Source organism: Felis catus, chromosome A1 (genome assembly GCF_018350175.1).
Source record: "Felis catus isolate Fca126 chromosome A1, F.catus_Fca126_mat1.0, whole genome shotgun sequence".
NCBI classification, from domain to species: Eukaryota; Metazoa; Chordata; class Mammalia; order Carnivora; family Felidae; genus Felis; species Felis catus.
Genome location: NC_058368.1, coordinates 25,209,456 through 25,230,749, shown reverse-complemented (window position 1 = coordinate 25,230,749; position 21,294 = coordinate 25,209,456). Strand labels below are relative to the sequence as shown.

At 48.9% G+C, this 21,294-nt stretch overlaps 2 protein-coding genes across 20 annotated transcripts in view; one reads left to right on the top strand and one right to left on the bottom strand.

The window, feature by feature from the left end:
• CBY2 (chibby family member 2) overlaps positions 1–21,294 on the top strand; it is a 160,929-nt gene that overhangs the window by 66,111 nt on the left and 73,524 nt on the right. The window lies entirely within an intron of this gene.
• SIAH3 (siah E3 ubiquitin protein ligase family member 3) overlaps positions 1–21,294 on the bottom strand; it is a 76,543-nt gene that overhangs the window by 6,510 nt on the left and 48,739 nt on the right. The gene's annotated exons all lie outside the window — the stretch shown is intronic.

The following is a 21,294-nucleotide window of genomic DNA, read 5'->3' as shown; positions in this document are numbered from 1 at the left end:
GCTGAGGCCAGTCCCTCAGCCTGGCTGAGGCTCCCCAGGTGTGCCAAGAGTGGAAAGCAGGCGGCGAAAGCTTTGTTTCTTAAAAAAAAAAACAAAACAAAACCAAGGGGCCGGGGCTACCCGGGTGGCTCGGCCGGTTGAACATCCGACTCTTGATTTCGGCTCCAGTCACCATCTCACGGTTCGTGAGTTCGAGCCCCACGTTGGGCTGACCGTGCAGCGCCTGCTGGGGATTCCCTGTCTCCCTCTCTGCATGCCTTCGCTGCTCCCCTGAGCACACCATGCTTTCTCTCTCTTTCTCTCTTTCTCAAAATAAATAAATATTAAAACCACCACCCCACCAGAAACGAGGGGAAACTGCCAGACTGTTCTCCAAAGTGGCAGCACCATTTTATATTCCCGTCGGCCGGGTAAGAGGATTCCAGTGTCTCCCCGTCCTCGCCAACACTTGTGATTATCTGATTTGACAGATGCTTTCATGAGACACAATTAAATTGTTCTGAAGGTCTTGCCGGATCTAGGTGCTGAGACATTGTTAAATCTTCTCCACGTCGTGTCATTTTGGTATAGGATCTAAATTGTGCCAATTAAAAACGGAAGCTCCCGCAAAAAATTCCTTTCGCGAAGAAGATATTTTCCAAAGCTAACAGCATGTTAAAACAAAAACAAAAACAAAAACAAACCCCTAAAAAAAATTGAGGTAGATGCCTTGGGTGGTTGAGATTCTGAAACTTCAGTCCAAGAAAAGACAATATTTATGTCTTTCTGATTCCTTAACAAAATACTGAAACACATAGGCAATTTCCCCCTTCAACGTGCATTATGATGGTCATTAGTCATAAAGACAAAAAGCAATTTTTTTTTGCTTTTTTAATACCGCTAATATTTTTGTGCAGGCATTAGAAGCCAATGGAATTCCTCCCCTCCCTTTCTTATCATTGATATTATTATATTTTTTACGTTTAATTATTTATTTTGAGAGAGAGAGAGAGAGAGAGGGAGAGAGACAATCCCAAGCGGCTCCGCACTGTCAGCACAGAGCCCGACGTGGGGCTCGAACTTACAAACTGTGAGATCATGACCAGAGCTGAAATCAAGAGCCGGCCACCTAACCGACTGAGCCACCCAGGCACCCCCATTGCTATTCTTATTAGAACAACAGGTAAGTGCCTGTTTGTCCTTCCAGTGCTGCCAAAGGGTTGTGCCGTCTTGGGTGCCCTCCCCTGGGTCCTCAGGAGGGATGCAGAGCTGATGATGTGCAACTTGGGCCACAGTTCCCAGGCAGGGAGCCTCATCTGTGACTCCCGGGACTTCGCCCTTACCCCCGACCGCCCCCCCCCAGCGGGCACATTTCTGCCCTGTTCCAGGCTCACTGCTCCAGAGCAGCTTCCCAGGGGCTCAATGCGAGGAAGCCTCCACCCCGAGACTCTCCCGATCCTTTGTTCCTCATGGCAGTGTGTCCACAAACACCCCCCCCTGCCCCAGGAGCTGTGATGGCTCTTGCTGATCAGGTATCAGTAAACACTGATTGAATACCTTCTCTGGCCGGACCGTGAGGGTGCTTAGGGGGATCAGCTGTGAGCAGGATGAACCGTGTTTCTGGCTGTGGGTGGCACAGACATCAGTGTGCGCCTCATTAATTGTGATTTTCGCAAGGGTCCTCCCTGTGACCCCAGGACTACGGTTCCTATTTTTTCAGTTGAAGAAACAGACTTCCGTGGTTGCGTGCCCAAGGTTACAAAGCTTGGCCGTTTTGACACCCCCCTGACTCTGAACACGGCAGCCCTGCTCCCCCCCTTCTCCCTTCCTGAAGCTCTCCCTGCCTCCAGCTCCTCCTCCATTCCTGGAGTTCCAGCTCGGGTTCCTTGAATTAGCCTGCGGGACCGGGGCCGTGCAGTGAGGTGGCACCTCGCAGGGCCCTCGGGGCACGAGGCCATCCCGGGGCAGCCGGCCTCTGGGCGGAACTCAGGCACCGTGTCCCTTGTGCCCCGGCTCTCCAAGCCCTATCAGGACTGCAGGTGCCTTTGGACCCTTGCCTCCTCCTCTCGGTTCCTTTCGTCCCCAACGTGGAGAGTTTGAGGGTGAAGGTCTGCCTTCTGACTCGTGCCACTGTGGCTGCCAGGGTGCCCGTCTCCCTGGGCTCGAGGCTGGCTAATGGTGGAGGCCTGGCTGGCTTCCCTTTCTTTAGGGTATCCTGGGCCCCACCCCCCCTCCACTGCGTACACACCCCCACATGATGTGCTTGTCACCCTGTGGCCCAGGTGACCTAGAGGCAGGCGGGCGTCGCACCGGCTTGTTAGCTCCAGCTGCCAGTTTCTGTGCCCTGCCCGGGGATGGCAGCCGACCTCGGGGGTGAGCCACAGGGGCCTTTCCGTGGTTCCTGCGCTGTTCCTGGGCGGAAGCGGAGGGGCAGCGTGCCGTCACCCATCCTGCACCCCTGCCAGGCCCATGAGGGAGGCTGTGTTCCAGAATCCTGCTAGTGATGGGTCTGACTTCCCCTTTCGTGTTAAATACAGGAAAGGGGACTGACTAGTAGGTAACCTCTGCTAGGAATTAGGCACTGTGGAAAGTTGGTATTTTTTTGCATAATTACTTCATTTAATTTTTCACGGGAAAGATCAATTCCTCTTTATTTTTTTAAAGTTTATTTATTTTTGAGACAGAGAGAGACAGAGCATGAACAGGGGAGGAGCAGAGAGAGAGGGAGACACAGAATCTGAAACAGGCTCCAGGCTCTGAGCTGTCAGCACAGAGCCCGACGCGGGGCTCGAACTCACGGACCGTGAGATCGTGACCTGAGCCGAAGTCGGACGCTTAACCGACCGAGCCACCCAGGTGCCCCGATCAATTCCTCTTTAAAAAACAAATGAAAAAATTAAATCTGGCTTAGCTCCTACCTGCCTGCTGGTGGCATGTACCATTCAGTCAGTGGGAGAGGGGGAGTTTCTCGTATCCCTTGGGAACGTACAAAAGCCCAGGGCTCGCACACTGTCGGCCACATGCCAGGGTCCCCCCAGGTCTTTCCAACAGACTCAGGCCTGGCAGTGGGGTTCGTCTGCCGGGCTCAAGAGGACTGGTCTCGGCCTCACACAGAAAGCCCCAAACGCGGTCCCCTCTCCCAGCCTCTGAGAAGCTCCTCTCTCTCACTTTGTTCTTACAACAATCACTAGAGAAACATATTATATTAGTCTTGCAGATGAAGAAACCTAGAGATGTTGAGTCCCTTGCCCAAGGTGACGTGGCTCATAAGGGGTGCCGCTGGGAACAGAGCCCAGATCAGTCAAAGGTGACAGAGATCAGAATCTGTGATGATCACAGGCTGGATGTCCGCAGACTCTATTCTGTTTCACTGTTTATTTGTCCCGTAGCCCTGATTAAGTCAGTTTCCCTATCAACAAAATATGTATCTCAAAGGGTTGTTTGGGGATCGAAGGAAATAATGCTTGTGAGACAGCTTTAATAACTACATCAAATTATTACAAGTATTGCAATACTTGTTAGTAAGTATTACATCAAGATGGCATTTCCCTTTAGGTGTGGATTTGGGTGATTACTGCCGGTGGCCTTCTGCCTCAGTCCATGCCTGCCTGTGTCTGTCCTGGCCAGATGATCTTTGCACGTGGGCGGCACTCTGGACTGAACACAGGCCAACATAAGGGCCTGGAAACCCCAACATTGCACTTGGCCTGGGGCCTCCTGTCCCCACACAGACCCATGATGGCAGAACATCCTGAAATTCCCGTCGCAGAAATGGGTCTCTGGGGATCCTGGTAGAGATGGAGAAGAGGTGGCCGTGGTGCCGGAGAGCAGCCAGAGGCGGCAAGATATCACCGGTGCTCAGGGGAAGTCATTCAGGGGCCCAAGAGACACAGCTTCCTGCGGTAGAGCGCTCCTGCGCGCTCAGGATGGGGCCGGTGGTAAGTCCCACTCTTGTCCAACCAGAGGACCTTAGCAACGGCCCTTCCACCTTGCTTCCTTCGGCCTCATCTTCCACTAGCCTTTTCATTTTTTAATTGCTGCTGGGTGACAAAGCCCAGGGCACAATCTGAAGCCACTGAAGTGAATGACTATGCAAATAGAGCGGGACACTATCAACTCAGGGAGCCCCTGCAATCGCTGTGCCCCAAGAAGGCTCTAGGAATAAACCCAGCCTTACTTCTTCCCCTTCTTCCTGCTCCATTTTCTGATGCAAAATATGTTTCGTTTAAACGATCTTCGGGTGAGTGAGGTCACAGGGTTTCTGGCAGGGAGAAAGGATTCTTTTAATTGGCAAAATGCTAATCGTTTTGGAAAATGAATTCTAATCTTCCCATCTAATACAGTGGATGTGTGAGTAATTACTTTCCTTCACTAAACTGTTAATGCAACATTAGTGATTACGCTAATTAAAACTAATGAACTCTTACAGGCTGATAAACTCCTCAGTCAGTCAGCAGATGCCTTCCTCCCATTGGCTGCATTTAACTTCCCATTTGGAAGAGAGATCTTGAATTAACCTTTAGAATAATGTGCAAAATTGGGTTTAGAAGTGTTAGGCTTTATGGACTGGGTATAATTCTTTCCCCAAGCATTAGTGAGACCATTTCCACTGAGGGTGTAATTGAATTTAAAAAACGCCTTCCTTAATTTGATCAGCCACACTCCTATGGTTGGTAATGGCTCTCTCTCCAAATCCTGGCCTCCAAAGAGGACAACTGCCCCTGGAAAATCTCATGACCCTTTCTGCTCTCTGTGGCCAGCAAGCCCTGCTTGCTACTGTATTTCAGCTGGGGGAGGGTTTGCACCTAATTTCAGATGACAGGCATTTGCTTAGACTTTGCTCACGCAAAGTCTCTTTTATGCGAGTGACTTAAGGGGGGGGGGAGGGGAGAGCAACATGCTTATCAGTGCGTTTCACACCCAGAGCCAAAAAGCAGGTGGGGGAGGGGGTAAAATTTCAGGGTAGGTATCAGAGTTTGGGGATAACGTCAGGGCCTGCACCAAGTTTGTAATCAGGGCTGCTAAGAAGAGGGAGTAATTGTTAGCTACCCCTAGGTCCCACTCTGCAGTGCCTAAAAATTCTCGCTCTTTCCAGGAGGGACGGTCAAGGCTGAAGGCTGAGCGTTGCCTGTTCCATTTTCCCGGGACACCTTGGCCCTTCCCCTCTTTTCGTCAAAACCTACCGTGACTGTAGACGTGCCCACAAAACCCAGGAGGACTCTGGAATGCCTTTCAAGCAGTCAAAAAATACGCTGAGAGCAGAAAACAACAGTGGCACTCTTGTCACCTGGGATAGAACATCTTCATTAGAGAATGTGTCCCATGCTCCATTTCCCCCAGACTTAGTTATACTTGGGACACAGATGGATGAGATCTTCCTGTGGACAGCATGGTAATGTCCATGATTTTCTTTGAAATATTTTAGTGGGAGGGATGTGGTATAAACGTGAACCTTTTTAACCAGACTATAGAGGCTATCAGTTCCCTAACCAGGAAGTCACTCTTTGAGGTGATCATCCGACACTTTAGCAGGAAGGCCACACTCCAGAGATGACAACTGCCATTGCCTCAGTATCCGTATTTCTGATCCACACCAGATGCTGCTAATTAACATTTCGCAGAGGCTTTTGTTGGTGAAATTGGTGGTTAGTCAGAATAACGAAGGCTAGAAATGGACTTGCCTGTATGAAATTCGTGGTTTTCCAGCCATGAAGATCGGTTTAAGTATTGCAGAGAGATCCTTCACTGTAGGGGTGGGCCTGGAAGCTTATTCCCTAAACATTGCTGTATCTGGCCACCGAGTCAAGGCCCATCTCTAAGAATACCTGATTCTTGCCTCCGTTACATCACTGCACACACAGTTTCTTTTGCCGATGAGCAAAATTATGTAAATTCAGCAGGGAGATATGGGTTAGCAGACACACAGAAGGCTTGGGCCTTGGGATATATGTATGCCGTTAACTAATTAATTGGAAAAGAGGACAATGAAAACGAAAATTTTGGTGAACCAAACTTTTTTTTTTTTTAACATTTATTTATTTTTGAGACAGAGAGAGAGCATGAACGGGGGAGGGTCAGAGAGAGAGGGAGACACAGAATCTGAAACAGGCTCCAGGCTCTGAGCCATCAGCACAGAGCCCGACGCGGGGCTGGAACCCACGGACCATGAGATCATGACCTGAGCCGAAGTCGGACGCTCAACCGACTGAGCCACCCAGGCGCCCCTGAACCAAACTTTTTAAGAACCAAGATCCATGGGCAAAGAGCAGTGAGAGGGGTCCATACACGTGTCTGTACGCACACCAGTCCTATGATTTCGAAAGCCTCTTGACCCGCCTGGTCAGGTATACATCCAGGACAGTCTCACTCTGTGAGGAGCGGGGAAGGAATATGTGGGTGACATTCTGAGAACAAAACCTAGGACTCAGATCTTGAGCTCTCAGGGCCCTTCTTTAGTTCCTAGGCCCTGGCTCTTGGCTGCCCGGGGCTGGTTGATTTATACATAGTTTCCTGCCTTTTGAGAGCCTTCAGGATGGGGACTTGTTGCCCACACGTCCTCACTGCTCACATGGTGCCTGAAACGCGCTAGATGCTTGATACGTATTTGTGCCATCCATCGGGATATTAGTGTCACCTTCACGTACGAGGATCATGTTGGCTCTTGTCCTTTATAGCATTTAGGTGGCTCGGCCACAGTCCCGACTGGTGTTGTCTGAGACCAATAAGCCTCCGTAAGATGGATGCCGGCTCTCTCTCTCTGCCCTGTGGAGTCAAGCGGCAGTTAAGACCTGTCCAGCTCACGCCGAAATTACTAGCTCGCGGCCTTCCCTCCTCAGCTAGGGTGGACGCCATTGAGGGCAGGGGCCGTATTTAGTTTGCCCAGTGCCTAGCCCAGTGATGGGCAAATCCAGCACTTGAAAGTATCTGGCATCGGGTAAACTCTCCATCAGCTTTTGTTGCTGGAGTAAACGAATGCGTGAATGATGTATAAATGGAACCCTGTTCTGGACCGTATCCTTGGAAAGGCTGTTTGTTTTCAGGTGGAGGCCCTGTCCTGCGCCTTTTATTTTTGGCTGCTACATTCTCAGGAGTGCGTAGGTGTGTGTGTGTGTGTGTGTGTCCTTGTGAGTCCACGGCTGGGGGCTTATCAGGAAGGTCTCCTGGCAGCCCCTTACCCAGAACCCAGCGGTGATGGGACACAGAGGAGGCGCGGGGCTCTGGCCAGGAGGAGGACACCGAGGACAGTGCTCAGCTGCTGTCGTAGGCTATAAAATGAAAGCCTTGAGGAACAAACTTTTCATGTCAGAGGGGTACTTTATTTGCTTTTACTTTTTTTACAGAGATTACTCTAAGCCTCAGACATTCCTTTTATTAATAGCAGATTGCTCTTTACAAGTTGTTTGAGAAGGACAGGCTGCTCGATCAACCCAGGAAATCTGTCCACTTGCTAGACTGATCTAGACCCACTTTCCCCTCCCATACCTCGGCAAGACCGCTGACGTAGCAAAAGGCTGAATGCACCCATATACTCTTCTGGCTATACCCCTCCTCTTGAGGTGAGGCACTGATGGGTTGTGCCTGCCTGGAGCCCTTGAACCGACCCTTGGAGACCACACTCCAGATAACGGAGATCCTGTATTCCCTACCCAATGGCTCTAAGTCAACGTCCTGTAGCTGTGCTATTTCTGGGACCCAACATCCAGAAGGTGGACCGTTAGACATGAGATATGGCCCATGGATGACTATTTTGGGGGGATATGCACAGAGTTGGGATGTGTGGCCTGTGGAGGTTCATTTGCCTTTGCCAGGGACCTGTCATAGTGCCAGACTAAGCCTCATGATGAAGAAAGCAAGACAGGCCACTGGCTGGGGGTCGTGGCCATGCAGATCACTCCGGAAGGGGGAATTCCTAAAGGGGGAGGATAGAACATATTTTAAGAGTCTCTTACCTTGATTTGTACTCATAAGTATCTGAACTTGGAAGCGTGTGGACCTCCATCTGCACTTTGGCCTCGAGCCCTGCAAACGTCAGGGGCGGGCCTGCAGTCCCACCACGTAGTCAGAGGAGTGCCTGTCTGTCTTCATTTACTCTCTGGCTCTGCCTTTCATCTGCGAGATTTTGAGCCTGCTAATGAGTATTATGAATCTTGCAGATGAAAGGACTTTTTCTTAAAAGCAACTTTTCGTGTACTGACATTTTTATATCTGCATTTGGCAAGCGAAACCCGGTGCCTGGGTGAGCCATTTAAAGGTTAAAAATAGGGGCGCCTTGGGGCGCCTGGGTGGCGCAGTCGGTTGAGCGTCCGACTTCAGCCAGGTCACAATCTCGCGGTCTGTGAGTTCGAGCCCCGCGTCGGGCTCTGGGCTGATGGCTCAGAGCCTGGAGCCTGTTTCCGATTCTGTGTCTCCCTCTCTCTCTGCCCCTCGCCCGTTCATGCTCTGTCTCTCTCTGTCCCAAAAATAAATAAAAACGTTGAAAAAAAAATTAAAAAAAAAAAATAGGGGCGCCTGGGTGGCTCAGTTGGTTAAGCAGCCGACCTCCGCTCAGGTCATGATCTCGCGGTTTGTGGGTTCGAGCCCCGCGTCGGGCTTTGTGCTGACAGCTCAGAGCCTGGAGCCTGCTTCCAATTCTGTGTCTCCCTCTCTCTCTGCCACTCCCCTGTTCATGCTCTGCCTCTGTCTCAAAAATAAGTAAACATTAATAATAATAAAAATAAAGGTTAAAAATAAGTGAATCAAAGCCCCGTGAACCTGAGCATCTCCTTAGGAGGAAGGAGGGAGTGACGCAAGGGGGGTGTGCCCAGCCTGCTGCGAGAACCACTTCGCCCAGTCTGCACAAGCTCAGGCTGTGGGCATCGGTGCCGCTCAGGGTTATGGGTACAGTAGGAGCCGGTGCCGGAACCTGGGACGGGGGCCTCTTGCTGAAAATGGCTACGTGCCCACAGGCCGACGTCACAAGTTGTGAGGGGCAGAGGTGTGTCCTCGGTGTTCTGGCACCTTCTGGTGGCCAGGCTGCTCCCCTGGTCTCCAGGGACTCTCACAGATTCAGCCTGCTCTGCCAGAGCTCCATACCTTCCTCAGCCTTTTCGCCTGGAGCACCCTTTGTCCTGGCTAAGTTGTATTCCTCCTCGGCGCGTCCCAAACTCTCAATAGGTTGGTCTGTTGCTGGTATATTTCCTTTGTAACACACAACACGCTTATTCAAGGTCCAGGTTTCCTGTTAGACCACGAGGTAAGCTCCAGGTGGGCGAGCATTATATCTGTGTTAACCCCGCTGTATCCCCAGTGGCAGTAGTGTAGGAACGTGGTAGGTTCCCCAGAAACGTTTCTGGAGAAGACGAATGAACGACCCCTCCCCATTGACCTGTTATACTCGCATAATCTGACCACTTTTCACCGTCTGGCTGTTACTCCCCTAGGGCAAATCTCCCTCATCACCTCTCTGGGCTTTACCAGAGCCTGCTGACTAGTTGTCGTGGGGCTGAAAATAGCGGTGGACCGCCAAAATAGGTCGACCTCCTAACTTCTGGAACCTGTGAATGTGACTTTATCTGAGCAAAAGGGGGCTTTGCTGATGTAAAAAAGTTCAAGATCTTGAGCTGAAATCATCCTGGATTATCCAGATAGGCCCTCGGTCTAACGGCAAGCATTCTTAGAAGCGATGGAAGAGGAGACATAGGCGGAAGAGAAAGCCGCAGAGGGGAAGACCAGAAGAAGCAGTGAAGGATTTTCTCTTAGAGCCTTCAGAGAGGATGTGGCCCTTCAGAGGGGAAGTGACCAGGTCATTTCACCCAAAAGACCAAAACACCTTCCTTCAGAATTTTGGCCTCCAGAACGGTGAGAGAAATTTTCTGTTATTTTGAGCCATCAAGCCGGTGATAGTTGTATGGTAGCCCTGGGAAACTAATACATGAGTCTCCCTGTGTCCATTCTTGCCTCATACGGACTGTAATTTGTCTCACCAAGTATTTTAATGGGTTTCCATCCCATTCCGAATAAAGCCAAAGATCCCTATCATGGCCACCAAGAGCTGACACACTCTGACTCCCAGCTAACTCCCTGGCCTCGCCTTTTTCCCACCCATATCCTCCTTGCCCCCTTTGCTGTAAACAATTTACCACTTTTTGTGTGTTAAACGTGCTGTCTACACCTGTCACAGGGCCTTTGCACGATCTCTTTGCTTAGGACACTATCAGATACCCATGCTGGGTCTCTCTCCCACTTCATTTGCAGCGCTGCTCTGCAAATACCTTCAATCTGAGGCTGCCTTCCCTCCCCTTCACTTACAAAAAACCTCTCTCCATCCTCTTACTCTAATTTATTTTACTCCATGGCATTTATCAACACTATGGAACTATAATGTACATATAGTATAGGTCATATATCTACGCGTGTGCACTGTACTGTCTTCCCTACTGTAACGTAAGTTTCTTGGGACTAGGAACTTGGCTATCTTGGTTAACTACTGTATCTCTAGAACATTATCTGGTACCTAAAAGAGAACAGCGATTTTTTTTTTTTTTTCAAATGAATGAATGATTTCCTCTTGGTCTTAAGCTCTTCCATCTTAGAGGACCCGAGCGAAGCGTCCCTGTCACTGGAATGTCGATGTGACTGTCCTCATTCCTGACACCCTGCCCCGGTCTCCCCATCAGAGTTTTGCTGGGTTTCTCCCAACCTGTGACTGCTGAAACCGTGGAACTTCTCGTGCCTGCAGGGAACTAGGAAGGCAATGGAGAGAGGCGTTCGTTCGTGTGTGTCCTTGATCCCTGCATCAGTAGTATCTCTGAACTACTGATTTGCAGATTCAGAGTTGAGATGTCCCGGAAGCATTCCTGAGCTTACTCTGACTAACTTTCAAAGTGGGCTCATGCTTAGGGTCAGGCCTAGCTTACTGTGCATAACGTTAGGCCTGTCCTCCAGGACTTTCTGGCCCGTCCATCCTGGCTCCCAGCCTCCAGATTTCCCACCCCTGATGAATGCACGCCTGCACACTGTCCTCCTCAAAGGCTTCGAGGCCCATCATGGCCAGGCTGTGAGAGAAGCCGAGGTTCTCTGCATGCCTAGGCCCCCCAGAACTGGGAATCCTGGTTTCCTCCCCGAGAACTCGCCTCTTTCCTGGATGATTAAGACTGGGAACTGCTTCACTGTCAGGGAACACTGTCTACCCACAGGCATGGATATGGCCTCTGGTCCTTCCGGGATGATCGTCAACTCACAATCCATACGCTCATACCAGAAATGCACGGATCTACAGCAGAGGACCAGGTCGTTTCACACAAAAGACCATCTTGTGACAGCAGGCTAAATTCCCAAATAATGATCTTTAGCAGATTAGGCCTCCCTAGAAGCTTGTCCTTAAAATAGGAAGTGTGTCATTTGATCAAGAGTAGATGGCAAGTTGGTGCTACAGAGTAGAAAGAAAACATATTTGAAGCCTGACCATCTTGGAAATGAATCCTGGCTTTGCTACTAAAACCCGTGAGACTGTGGACTCGTTAATTAACCTCCCTGTCCTTCAGTTTCTTTATAAGGTGGGGATTATGATGCCATAGGGTTGAAGTGAGGACTGAATGAGATGCAAAGTACATTGTATAGTATCTGGCCCCAAGTAAGGAGATATTCTTACCGAAGTTATCATTGCGTTCACTACTATTATCTTTATCTGGCTAGTGGATGGAGATGTGAGCTAAGGAAATTCACCCTGCGTAATTTCTAGGCCCATAGCTGAGTTAGGTGAAGTCGTAAAAACACCAAAGCCCTTCCAAATCTCCCGTAAAGCTCCCTGAAAATTCTCACCCGAGACCGGTGTTTTCACTAGCAAAAGCCTTTTACTATTTCCGTCTCATCACTGGCCGACGGATGCTGGTTGCAACGTAGAGAGAGGTTTAATGTATGTAAAGAGCCCAGCTTAGTGCTTGGAACACCGGGGGCCCTCAGTAAATGATTACTGTCACCTTCATCATCGCCGTCACCCGCTAGCATTTTGGTCAATGCAATGCTGCTACAAAGTTTAATCCTACGAGCAGGTCTGGCCCTTGGTCCTCCCACCTTTCCCACCTGCTCATCCCTCTTTGCTCCACTGAGGGTCTCTTTTTGAGGCCCGTCACCATGCTGGCACGGCCTGAATGGCACTGCATAGGTAGTGCCTTCCCTTGAGACCAGCTCTCCATGCCTAGGAGCGATCTCATACTTTCTATACCTTTAAAGCATGTTTCCTGAGGGAAGTTTGCCCTGTGTGTCTTTCTGTTTCCCCAGAGCCTCCGATCCACGCTGCCCATGGCAGTGATATTCCTGATGGTTTGTACCATCATTATAACACCTAAGCAGGCCTGATATGTGGAAGAGTCCCTGAAAGGGACAAAGGTATGGCCACACCACAATGGCTCAGATGAAACAGACCAACAGTACCAAGTGTTGGCAAGGGTGCGGAGCAATTGAAACCCTCATACACCTGCTCATGGGCGTGTAAAATGATACAGTCGCTTGGGGAATTTTTTTTTTTTTTTTCAGTATCCGTCGAAGCTAAATCTGTGCCAGCTCCTTTGACTCAGCATTCCCACCCCTGGGCATATACGTGTGGGGAAACAATTCTTCATTGATCTCTTCCATTTTTTGCATATCTTGCAAGCATAGCACTGAATGTCCTTTATTCCAGACTAGGTTTTCAAGGATATTTTTATAGTGAACAGCCTTGAAATATAGAGTTAGTGATTCTTTGGAGCAAAGGGCCAGTTTGCTTATAGCCTTGGGACACAGATACCATATCTGCTTTCGGGATTGAGGGCAGGTGTGCTTGCTGTACATTTTAAGAGATTTGGGTTCCCTAAGCTTTTGTAATAATGCAACATACTGTGTGTGCAGACCTCATCTGGCCCTCTCTGCATAACCCTGTGGGAATTGAGTTTCAAGGCACTGGTGCAAAAATGTGAATGCCTTAAGACTGTCTCTTCAGCAAGTGGTGCTGGGAAAACTGGACAGCGACATGCGGAAGAATGAACCTGAACCACTTTCTTACACCATACACAAAAGTAAACTCAAAATGGATGAAAGATCTCAATGTAAGGCAGGAAGCCATCAAAATCCTGGAGAAGAAAGCAGGCAAAAACCTCTTTGATCTTGCCCGCAGCAACTTCCTACTCAGCACGTCTCCGGACGCAAGGGAAACAAAAGTAAAAATGAACTACTGGGACCTCATCAAAATAAAAAGCTTCTGCACAGCGAAGGAAACAATCAGCAAAACTAAAAGGCAACCGACAGAATGGGAGAAGATATTTGCAAACGACATGTCAGATAAAGGGTTAGTATCCAAAATCTATAAAGAACTTCTCAAACTCAACACCCAAAAAACAAATAATCCAGTGAAGAAATGGGCAAAAGACATGAATAGACACTTCTCCAAAGTAGACATCCAGATGGCCAACCGACACATGAAAACAATGCTCAACATCACTCATCATCAGGGAAATACACATCAAAACCACAATGACATACCACCTTACACTTGTCAGAATGGCTCACATTAACAACTCAGGCAACAACAGATGTTGGCGAGGATGCCGAGAAAGAGGATCTCTTTTGCACTGCTGGTGGGAATGCAAGCTGGTGCAGCCACTCTGGAAAACAGTATGGAGGTTCCTCAAAAAACTAAAAATAGAACTACCCTATGACCCAGCAATTGCACTACTAGGCATTTATCCACGGGATACAGGTGTGCTGTTTCAAAGGGACACATGCACCCCCATGTTTATAGCAGCACTGTCAACAACAGCCAAAGTATGGAAAGAGCCCAAATGTCCATCGATGGATGAATGGATAAAGAAGATGTGGTATATATATATATATATATATATATATATATATATATATATATACATACATACATACATACACATACATACATACACACGATGGAGTATTACTTGGCAATCAAAAAGAATGAAATCTTGCCATTTGCAACTACGTGGATGGAACTGGAGTGTATGATGCTAAGTGAAGTTAGTCAGAGAAAGACAAAAATCATATGATTTCACTCATATGAGGACTTTAAGAGACAAAACAGGGGCGCCTGGGTGGCGCAGTCGGTTAAGCGTCCGACTTCAGCCAGGTCACGATCTCGCGGTCCGTGAGTTTGAGCCCCGTGTCGGGCTCTGGGCTGATGGCTCAGAGCCTGGAGTCTCTTTCCAATTCTGTGTCTCCCTCTCTCTCTGCCCCTCCCCCATTCATGCTCTGTCTCTCTCTGTCCCAAAAATAAATAAAACGTTGAAAAAAAAATTTTTTAAGAGACAAAACAAATGAACATAAGGGAAGGGAAGCAAAAATAATATAAACACAGGGAGGGGGACAAAACAGAAGAGACTCATAAATCTGGAGAACAAACTGAGGGTTACTGGAGGGGAGGGGGGATGGGCTAAATGGGTAAGGGGCACCTAAGGAATCTACTCCTGAAATCATTGTTGCACTCTATGCTACCTAACTTGGATGTAAGTTTAAAAAACCAATTAAATGAAAATTAAAAATAAAATAAAGTAAAAACCACCTAAATGCCCTTTAAATGGCTACATTATGGTACATTCACACAATGGAATGCTACACAGCTATAGCAAGACAATGATTCCCGCAGCGCACAACAATAGGAATAAACTTCAAAAATAAGTTGGATAAAGAAAAACTAGACACAGAAGAGGACACACGTAATAATTCTATTTGTATGAAGTTCAAAAGCGTGCAAAACTATGGTGACAGAGGCTTGAACAGCGGTTAGCTTTGTGTGCGGGCATATTGACTGGGAACAGACATGCGGGACACTTTCTTGGGCTGCGCACATTTTAGCTCTCGATCTAGGCGGTGGTTCTATGGATGCACACACGCACACACACACGTATACATCCACCGAGATATTGCTAAAGGTCTGTGCACTTCGCTGTATACTATACGTGGACAAACGAACAAAAGAAAGGAGTGGTGCATGTGGCCTTTGTCTCTAGGTCACTGTTAAACGGGCACGTTGTGCAAAGCTTAAGGAAGAACTCTAGAAACCTTTTCTTTCATTTCTCCAGGTGCTCATTGGACCCCTGGATTGATCTGGTTGCCCGTGACGCTAATAGCTAGGGGATTGGAAGCTGGGGATGGGAGTCACAGCAGGGACGGGCCCTGGACTCAGCAGGTGGGCTTGCGGCTGCCATTCCTAGGGCGACGCAGGGCCCCGAACCCGGAGGAAAAGCATTTGAAGGTATTCACAGCCATGCCTGGAGTGGTGCAGGCCCAGCCCTTTGGTTCTAGGGGCAGAAGCCCCCCTCTCTGAGCCTAGATTAAGGGGCTGAGGACTGAAACTTGTACCACAGCATGTCAGTGGGTTAGCGGAGGCTAACTGTGGGCTGAATACAGGCTCCCTCCCTCTCTGCAGTGTGGTTCTCCTCACCCCAGTTGAGGACCAGCACCACCGCCCCGTTGAGAAGCGGCTGACAGCTCTGAGTAAATCCCCGTAAGCGAGGGGGCAGGTGTTTTATTGACTCTAAAGCTTTCTCAGTAGCTGGGTACATATTTAATAAAAATCTTAGGCTTCGGGGGAAGACATGGGAAGGCAGAAGGGAGAACAGTTGCCCTCTGGGCTTGGGAGGTTAGCAGTCTGGCCAGTCCCTAATAACTCATTCATCCAATATTCATCTTTTAAGTTATTACAGTCACCATGTGTCTCTAAGGAACACGTTTATTAGTGTCCACTAAGATAATTAGCCCAATGTACTTCAAGGCAACTGACATTGTTCCCGTAAGTGCATTTCTTTCCAGATTTCTCCATGGCTGCCTTTCAACGTTGGGCCTGTTGTGTTCGAATTTCTCCCATAGTCCCCAGCGGAGGGTGCTCACTTTCTACTGTTGTCCCAGACCCTCCAGCTGGCCCAAGGGGAAGGAGACTGAGAATCCACCTGCGGCCTAGGATTCTTGCAACCTGCACAACGCCAGCAGCTTGGGTTACATCTAGGATCACCCCAGGGGCTGGGCTTGCCTCCAATCAGTCTGCTTTTCCCCATGCTCTAGGGGAATGTTGTAGAAGGGCAGGCATTTGTGGAGCTCTGAGCGATCCAAAGCACCTGCTTTTGTGCCCTGCACGTGTATAAATCCCAGAGCATCTCTCGTAGTTTCACAAACTGCAAAACTCCTTTCACAGCGGGCTAGACCGGCGCGCCTGAAACACTGCAGTGTGCACACGACCCCCCTGGGCATCCTGTGCAAGCGCAGACCCTGATTCAGCAGGTCTGGGCCGGGGCTGACGTGCTGCATTTCTAACCAGCCTGCGTGTCAGCGCTGCTGGGGCACAGACTCCACTTGGAGGAGGGGGGAGCCAGACCGGCTCTTCTCTGCCCACTGACGGCCTGCCGGGCATCCCTTTTGGAATCAGATAGAGGATTCTTAATGACCGCAGACATTCCTCTTAACTCTGACACTTCACCAACCTCCAACCCTCGCAGGTTCCAGAGTACCTTCCCGGAATCGGCTGCCCGATTCCACACCAGACACTGTTTCGTTTGTCAGTCCTCAGGGTCCCCGTGCCCAGAGCTTGGAGCACAGACTGACTTCACAGGCGGGGAAGGAAGGAAGCAAAACTCCGAGGGAATTTTTAAGCACAGAATGGGAAGGTGGTTTATCTTCTTTCTTTTCACTGTATTTAGAGTCATTCTTTCAGAGAGCTTAGCTTTAATTAATAAGTCCTTTACTTTTACGGCTGCCTGCAGTTTCCTACTGTTTAGTTAAACTGGGTTTTCATGTTCACAAGTTCAAAGCGGCTTCCTCCTCTTCGTTTTAAGGAGTAATACATAAACAAACATCACTCTCTTCAGCGGCATCCATCGAGTCCCACGCTGTTCTGCTGTTACATGGTGAATTCATTCGTCCGTTCGCTCATTTCGTTTATTTCACAAATATGTATTGAGCAGCAACTCTGTGCTGTGTGTGTGTGTGTGGGGGGATAAAATGGTGAACAAAGCAAACAGGGTCCCTGTTGTCACAAAGCAGGTTTTTCTAGTAAGGACAGCAGATGCTTTCAGAGGTCAGGAAGGCGTTTGTAGAGAATGGTCAGGATGGCTTCCTCTCCAGTTTCTGGCAGAGGATTGGGTGCAAATTGCCCTGTCCTTTTTTGCTTTCTCTTCTATTTCTTAAAAAAAATGTTTATTTATTTTGAGGGAGAGAGAGGGAGAGAAAATCCCACGCAGGCTCTTCACTGTCAGTGCCGAGCCTCACAGGGGGCTTGATCTCACAACTCTGAGGTCATGACCTGAACTGAAATCAGAGTTGGACCCTTAACCCACTGAGCCGCCCAGGTGCCCCTCGCTTTCTCTTCTCTTAATGTTGAACCCAGCGGGAGGAGAGGGAAGGGCAGAGGGAAAAGAAGGAAGCCTTGGATGGGAGGTGAGGAAGGAGCTAGGATCTGCTTTCGAGTCAAGAAAGTGACTGAGCTCTGTGTAAATTACCTGTAAGGGGAGCGGAGTTTGGAAGGAACTTGATCTTCCTCCCCATCCCTTCCCCTATGCCACCACTGTCAAAAGATTCTTCCATGAATCCAATAGTGGAGAATATTTCAGAAGGAAGATACATTGCTAATGGCACGAAAGCGTTCCTCCATAAAACACAGGAGTGACAAGTCCTCAATCCTCGCCCTGCTAATGTACCAGCCTCACGACAAGAAGCCACAATGAGAGGAATTTTCCTCAATTTCTCCGCATTACTAGAATTCAGTATTTGCACAGCACTTGATCTTGGCCAAGCGCTTAACAGTCATTCCCTGGCTCATCGTCGCAGGTCTTGATGCACAGACCTCAGGCTAAAACCTACGTTGCCTCGTGTTGGCTAAGAAAGGGAGTGGAGGCAGAGAGTGTGTGTGTGACGGGGACAGGGCAGGGGCACATGGAAAGGAGGCTCATGGAGAAAGGAGATGTGGTCTCTGTCCTTCTTATGAAACCAAGAGCATCTCTTTTCACCTTTCCAGGACTTTGTGTTCATAGCTGTAAAATGAGAACACGAATACTTGCCTCCCCTCCTACGGGAGACTGAGGAATGTGTTAAAATGTGCTGTAAAGAGTGAAGTGCATTTGGAGGGAGGTATTACATGGATGCAAATCATGGAAAGGCATGCCCCCAAACACACAGCTGTCCTGACTCCCACCTGCTGAGGGCCTGTGCTAACCCCATCACACACATGGTGTCATCTAATCCTCCTCTGGGCTCCCGGAGGTGGAGGCCACGGTCACCAGCAGTTTGCAAACGAAGAAATGAGAGCACAGAAAAGGATACGGGCCTTTCCCAAGACCTTGGGGTGAGCGATAGCGGAACTGGGGTTTGACCCTCAGGAGTCTGGCTTTTGAGCCTGGGAACCGAGCCCCTCCCACCCGCCTTGGGCTCCCCACCCCCTCTCCGTGCGCGCAGCCAGAGCTCAGTTATCTGCCTGTGGGTTATCTGTAGCTATTTCGTTCCATTCCAAGCTGACTTTTCCTGCCATGCAGTCCAGCTCATTAGTTGGCAGGGGGCTCGGGGACTTAGAACTAATCCTAATGTTAAGTAAAGAGCAAGGCATAATTAGGAAGATAAATCTTCTGGGGGAAAAAATGTATGTAACAGACTCCAAAGTCAAGCATGGGTAATTTTTCCCATCTTCTAGATGATCTACACCACTGTTCTCCTTTTCTGGCAGATAACTATGGGATGGTGATAGATTAAAAAAAAAAAACAACTTTTTTTCTTTTTTCTAATTAGAAGGGAATGCGTTCTCGTCGCACAACTTTTAGGAAATTGTGTGTACTGTGAAGAAGAGAAAACTCACAACGCCAGCATGCTAACAAAGAACACTCTTACCATTTCGGTGGGTACTTTCTTCAGTGCCTTTTAAACACAAACACCTAAATACTATATGTGAATTCTTACAAGCTGCTTTTGTCCACTTCGTGTCCCATGGAAAAATGCGTGTCAGAAACGCTGATGAGCGCCATCATTTTAATTGGCTCCGTTTGGCCTGCGAGAACTCAAGGAAGAACTCCTAGGGATGTGGCGTAATTGGTTTCATTCAGACCCGGCTACGAGAGTCACGATTGCCGCCTACGTCCCATCATTTCCTAGCTCATTCGTTCAGCAAACCTGCCAGATGTTGGGATGAAAGGAAAAATGAGATTCAGTTGGGATCCCTGAAGAGTCCACGGTCTTGTGTCAGAGACTCTGCAGCGGTGTTTTTGTCTGGCCCAATTTCATTGTCTTCTGCGGTCCCCTCCTTCCTTGCCTGCACAGGCTAAGAGGTAGCTTTGTCACTGGAAGTGGTCAGGTCTTATTTGCTAACCCCTCCCCCACTTCCAGTCCCTTCCCTTTTTTTTTTTTTGGCCTCTGGGTTTAACAGTAGCATAAAACTAATTTATAGCTCTTGCCAGGAAGAGGACAAATTTTCGTCTCAGCCCGTCATGCGAAAAGCACTAGAACAAATGAATAATTGTTGACCCGCGCTACCTATTAGAGACGGTGCTGGGGTCACCTCGTTTGTTGTTTTAACACATGAAATTAAGGGCCCTGGTGAGGCTTTCCACGGGGACTGAATTGGTAATGAGAACATCGTCTTTGTGGGTGACCTCTCCTAGCGCCATGTTCCTGGCGGGGAGGGGGGATGGAGCCTCACCCACGACTGTCCCCCCATCCCCTGAGAAGGGCAGCTTCTGCCTGTGTCCACTTTTGATTGTAGGTTCAGAGCCATTTTAGCCCAGGGTCCTTAATAATTTGCATATGCCTGTAGAGCAATTAGAATAGGCTGGATTCTGTGTGACGTGTTGAGGGGACATGGCCATTGACTTTGCTGTTTTGGCCATCAGGGAGCTCACCAGAACCTGCCATATGTGAAGCCATATGTTTCTGCAATAGAAGAGTTCATGGAGAGAAGGAGGCTGTGCTCTCTTCAGTATCAAATGGCTTGAGTTGTAGGAAAAGGCTTGTGCAGGGGGTGACTCTTGAAATGGGCCAGAAACAATCGATGAGGACTGGGTGGTGGACAGATGAGAGGAGAGTGCTCCTGGAGGATGGAGAACAGCTTGACCACGGACAGGAGCTAGTCTTCGCCAACCGATGAGGCCTCAGCAGAGGAACGAGAAATAAGGCCGGGCAGGAACCGTACAATCTGATTACTGAGAGCTCTGAAAACAAGACCGGGGTGGGGGGCAGACGTGGTGGCCGAGGGTTTCACAACACTTTCAATCTGTTCCACATCCTGGATATATGACCATGATACCAAGGCTCTATTGAATGCCTTGTAATATGAGTATCTAAAATGATGACAGATTGTCATAATTGTCATATGTGTGTGTATAGAGCAGATGCACACAACAGGGGCTCAACAGGTATTTTAGTAACATGTTAAACTAGTCATTCTTATGCCCTCTTTCCAGTCAAGAGCTATGGCCTTGAATCATCACTAGCATTTTTAATTTTTTTTTTTCAACGTTTTTATTTATTTTTGGGACAGAGAGAGACAGAGCATGAACAGGGGAGGGGCAGAGAGAGAGGGAGACACAGAATCGGAAGCAGGCTCCAGGCTCTGAGCCATCAGCCCAGAGCCTGACACGGGGCTCGAATTCACGGACCGTGAGATCGTGACCTGGCTGAAGTCGGACACTTAACCGACTGCGCCACCCAGGCGCCCCCATCACTAGCATTTTTAAAAGTGTTCTCATACCTAGTGTTTCGGGTAATCCTGAGCATAGGTAAGGTCACCCAGTCGATGACATTTGCTGGCCGGTATTCCCTATGTTCCAGGCATTGGTCTAGGCCAGCAGATGAAAACGTTAAAGGACAGCAAGGCTGAGTTTCAGTGGAAATTGTGCCTGTCCATGCTGACTCTGGAAGATACAGGCAGCAGGAAGGGAAAATGCTTTTCCTAGAGATTGGGATATCATGCAGGAGAATCAACCAGAGAATTAGTACAAAGAGTAAGAAAATTCAATAAAGTGGCAGGGTTATAGGAGCCTACTTTCTTCTAGCCCCTGGGCCCTGACCTGATGACAGTAAGGTTTATAGGGCTAGGTCTTTTGGATTGTTGAGTACAGTCCTTGGGCAGAAAGAAGAGTAGCGAAAGCTTCCGGACCGTTAGGATAATTCTCGACAAAGGCATTCGTACACTAGCCAGGGAAGCCACTTGGCTGTTACGAGGAGCCACAGTTCATGTCTTGAAATGGGCAGGGGAGGGGGGATGCTGTGGGCTAATGCAGTATTCTAAAACGGAGATCAGAAGCCTTGGTGAGCCTTGCGAAAGCCTCCGGGTCCTTCCCGTTCTGTATTCAGCACGTTGCCATC